Here is a 5,068-nt window from a genome sequence, read left to right on the forward strand (position 1 = left end):
TTTAGTCTGAATAAAATGCTAGTAGCAGGATTGTAAAATGAATAGATGTGATTATGATCATTTGATAAAATGAAGAGAGCTCGTTTGAGATCATTTTACTTTGTTGACTGTTTCCTATCCCGTTACGGGGACCGCTGAACGCGCCGCTTTAAATGGTTTCGTGGTGCTCGTTGTTGTATTTTAAAACACAATTGCAATGTTTTCAACTGACATTATGGCATAAAAAATAAAATGATCCAAAACGTAACTGTGGCGCGTGTGGCTGCAGTCAGTGAACCGCTTCCATCGGCGCTGCAGCAAAACACACTGTTGCTCACATTAAACATTATCATGTGAGTATTATGACCAGTACTTAATTTGATCCTGCTGGATCCTGTTCCAGAAAATGTCAGATTTAAAATTTTTGCGTTCCAGTAGGCCTATTTGTTTTTAAAAATCCGGCATTTACAGTACATTAGATCGTGACAGTGCATGCTTGCGTGCATACGAGACGGAGCGAGCGAGTGTTTGGCTAGATGTATTTGGAGGTTATTACTCACATCTCATTCGGCACAAATCCAAATGTTTCCATATTCGCAATGTATTTGAATGTTAAACTATTATTTATAATGTAAACTAGGCTTGTACTTTACACGCATTCGCATATAAACGGAAAAGATCATCCTCTTCACATGAACCTTGGCATAACAGCAGAGTGGACCGGTATACTACGGTCTATTTAAACTGACCAGTGTAACCTTTTATATGTTTGGTTGACTGTATTTCATTTTGATAATGAACAGACTGCGATGTAAGTTTGAATTGCTAGAATATGTGGGGTGTGTGCGCGCGAGGCGCCGGCGCGATCGAAAAGCTGAAACATAAAAAAACTTGTTTATGGAGCGCCGCGCCACACTTCTGTTTTAAATCTGTTAGCTTAATTAAGTCAGATATATTTCGCTTTTTTTTTTTTTTTTTATGAAAACAAATTGTTATTTTTATTTAGGCCTATTGCTTACATAGGCTATACATTTTCCTTAAAGCATCCCATTTTGTCCCAGGGCTTGAAAACCTGTGCCCTAGACTAGTTAGGTCCTGCAGAAACTTTCTCTTAATTGTGGCATCACCGTTTAGTGACATCATTATGTAGGCATTGTTTCTTTTCCTAAATCTTCGCCGTCTAACCCTCTAATTTCGCCGTTTTATTTTATTGTCATTCGCTTTTTATCACTGTTTTCGCATCTAAGGGAAATGAAAGCAGAGCCCGATATGAAAGAATTATTTGGGGAAATGACCTAGTTACTACATTTCTATTGCTTTCCGTGTTGAAGAACTTTGTGTTGTTTCTATTTTAATGTACTTTTAAAGTTTAAATCACATTAAAAGCTTAATTTGTAATTATGAGTGAATGATGATGCATGTATATACCGTCACCGTCATTCACAGCCGTTCGCACGTGTTTTGCGCACGAGCCGTACACAGCCCAAAATTAAACGACTTAATCGACCATCGATAGCTTTAATCGATTGCATCTCTTATCGACAATTAATCGATCATCGATTAATCGTTGACATCCCTAGTCTTAATCGTATTAAAACTGGAGTATTGTCCATGTAAACGTACTCAATGAGTCAAACAAGAATAAGGTAATGCAATATACCTAGTAGTCAAGAAAAATAAATAGAATAGAAATTACAACTGTCATTTCCGGAAAATAAGCAGTGATTTATATCATGACTAGATACTTTTGCATATACAGAGTATAAAATGCAGGATATTGAAAATAATATTGATCTTGAAAATAATTATCAATATTAATAACAGCTGCAGTTATTATACAGATGAGCAATTCAATATAACTTTCTAATTAGAGCAAAATATATCAATTATCCACTTTAACAGCAGAAGTCTATATACCAACATCCAGAGTATTAAAGAATTTTTTTTAAGAATCTTTTCCACATCATAGCAATATTGGAGACTTGGATCAATACTGAGAAAGGTGTGGATTTTGAGATTGATGATTATGAATTAAATTATAAAAATAGGGTGAATAGGAGTGGAGGAGGTGTGATGACACATGAGGATAATAGACTGAAGTATAAGGTGGTGGAGAGCATATAGTCATTGATGATTTGTTGTTGAAATTTGTATAGACAGGACAAAAAAACATTGTAGTGAGTTGCATATACAGAACTCCTGGATCAAATATTGAAATATTAAATGAGTGGATGCAAAAAAAAAATGTTTACAAAGACAGTACAAAAACATTTACCTATTGAATCAAAAAAAAGCATAGAAGATTTCATCAATACAATGTATAGCATGGGCTTACAGTACATCCAACAATCACCAGACCACGTGGAATCACGTCATAGTGCTACATTGATAGACAATATGTGATGCGATCTAGGAAAACCCACCACATGGTGAAATTTTACCTTTTTTAGGTTTTGATACCATATGAAAACTGGGTTCAAGCCCTTTCCAACTGTTTTTATTTTGTCCATAGCTTGAACGTAACAAAAGTTATGGCTATCTGAAGTTGGCTGATAGCTATGATTTTCAGGAATGGAATTTTGAGAATAATGGGTTTAAAGTGAGGCAATGAAAATAGAAACACAACAGTCAAGTATCACAAGTAGAAATCACTTTACTCTGGTAAAAGACGTATTTTAGTCACTGTACATGATGTAAAAGATACAAAATGACCCCAAGGAACACAGAACACTTGCGAACATTTGAACATTAAGTGTATATGGGCTATTCCACCGAATGGGTGCCATTTCTGTCCCCAGGACATTATAGGTACAAACATGCATAAAAGTCAACTATAAAATACATTTATTATTAAGCAAAGTGTCCTGCACATCAATCTACCTGCAATTTTAAAATATATAATTTAAACAGATTATTAAAAACTACCTAAAACACTGAAAATCTAGCATTTGTACATGTCCCCAGTGTCTAACGCTACATTTTATACGTATATGTATTCGTATTGAAACGTTGGGTACAAGGCTTTCGGTTCAGTACGCATTACAAACCGAATGATTAGTTGGAGTAATCCTATTACATTTGGAAAATAAAAGAGCTTAAAGTGTGTGAATTATAATGTACTCCAGGTTGTGATGGTGAGGTAGTTTGTTCGAGTTTTCCCTCTTTTCCTCGCTTATAAATAGCTTGTAAATGCCTGTGCGCATATTCCTTCACTTTCGAAATAGCAGCAATTCTGTGTCAACTGATTGAATTGACAACAACAAAACAGTACGACAAACTCACTTAGGCTATATTAAACATAGAATGTTTAATTTATTAACAACAAATACACCATGCTATAGGCCTAATATAAAATAACAAATAACTTACAAATAAAGTTTAAATATAAAATACTGAAAATCAGCAAACACGGTGGAACCAAATAAATAAGAAACGAATGTTAAAGTTTCAAAAATCATCTTAGATAAACGGCAAAAGTAAAAAGGCCTTCCAAAGTCTAAAATATTTTTAAGATCATATGTTAATTTTTACATTTTTTTTTTTTATTTATTAAAACTAAGGAAATTTCTCTGGCATTTATTTGTTTTTGCTGTATCGAAAACGTACCGAACCGTAACACCACTGTGTCGTATCGAACCGAACTGTGAATTTTGTGAACCGTTACACCCCTATTTAAAATCCTTCAGAAATCATTTTACCTCCATATCCCCATCTGTGCTTAAAATACATTCATTTCAAAACAAATGTATAATATTTTGGATAAAATACACATTTTAGTCATGTCCCCAGGTTTTCACGCAGTCCTGTTACCCTAACACATTCCCCCCTCTAAAAAAAACTGGGAAAATTCCACAAGACATATTTTCAACATAATATTGCAACATCTGGATCTTCTGAAGGCAATGAAATGACAAAAAGCATGTGGTCTTATTTTCTTTTCTGTGTATTTGATCATATTTTAACGGTGGCTGGGAGCGTCATTATAAATATACTGTCCTGTTATCTAAATTATTTTTTTTAAATAAACAAGTAACATCTAAGAAATAGCTAATTATAGTGATTCACCAAATATTTGTGAGTATTCTCATAATATTAGCATGTACTTCATGTGGTTGGATTATGTATTTGCTAATTTTATCCTAAAATCTCAATCCTGTTACTTTCAGTCCTGTTACTCATATATCCTATACTTATATATAGTAACTGAGTAAAAGTAACAGGAGTGAGAAGTGTCATCAGTGTCATCTTTTTCTCAAAGTTTTGGCCTTCTATCCACACTGAGATAATGCTTTTGCCCAGAGAAACCCTATGGTTTTTCCTGCATTGTTTTATATTACATTCCTGCAAGTATGACAGAAAATGTACTTTAAATTTCTGTCCTGTGGCAATTATAGACTCATATATGGAATGGCGTTTGAGCGTGAGGTGCGCTATAAGAAAACAATATCCACAGAAAAATGTAAAAGATATTATTTAAGTTTATTATTTTTAATATAAATTTTAATTTAATATTTATTATTTTTTCATTATTTATATTTTATCTTATAACCCGTCCTCTACCCCTAAACATAACCCTAACAGAAACCTCTGCAGACCACTAGATTTAAATAGAAACATGATTTGGCCTTTTTTAGCAGTGAAGTCTGCTCACTAGTCAATGTTCAACACTTTCACTATATCGGTGCGGGCATTAATACCTCATGTGTAGACAAACCTGTATACTAATATAATGGATTTTATCCTTTCTGTTACCCATTTCATTACTAAATAGTTTTTTCTTCAAAAAAATAAAGTTAAACCACTATTTTTTTTTTTATTAAGTTTGGTCCATAATTTGTTCCATTGTTTAATAAATTGCATCATAGAAAATTGATAAGCTTGAGGTTTGAGTCGCCTTTAAAATAAAAAAAATTAAAAAAAAGGGTTTGTGAAAAATACACAGATTAATAGATAAATAGTGATTTTTTTATGATAAAAAATAATCTTTTCTTGACCATAAAACCATCAATTTCCTTTAAATTCATGGGTTTCATGTGACGTCACACAGTGGTGCGGCCGCCATTTGTAGGACCGAATTGCAATTCCGTCT

The sequence above is a fragment of the Sinocyclocheilus anshuiensis genome, unplaced genomic scaffold (assembly GCF_001515605.1).
Source record: "Sinocyclocheilus anshuiensis isolate Anshui unplaced genomic scaffold, SAMN03320099.WGS_v1.1 scaffold1030, whole genome shotgun sequence".
Lineage (NCBI taxonomy): Eukaryota > Metazoa > Chordata > Actinopteri > Cypriniformes > Cyprinidae > Sinocyclocheilus > Sinocyclocheilus anshuiensis.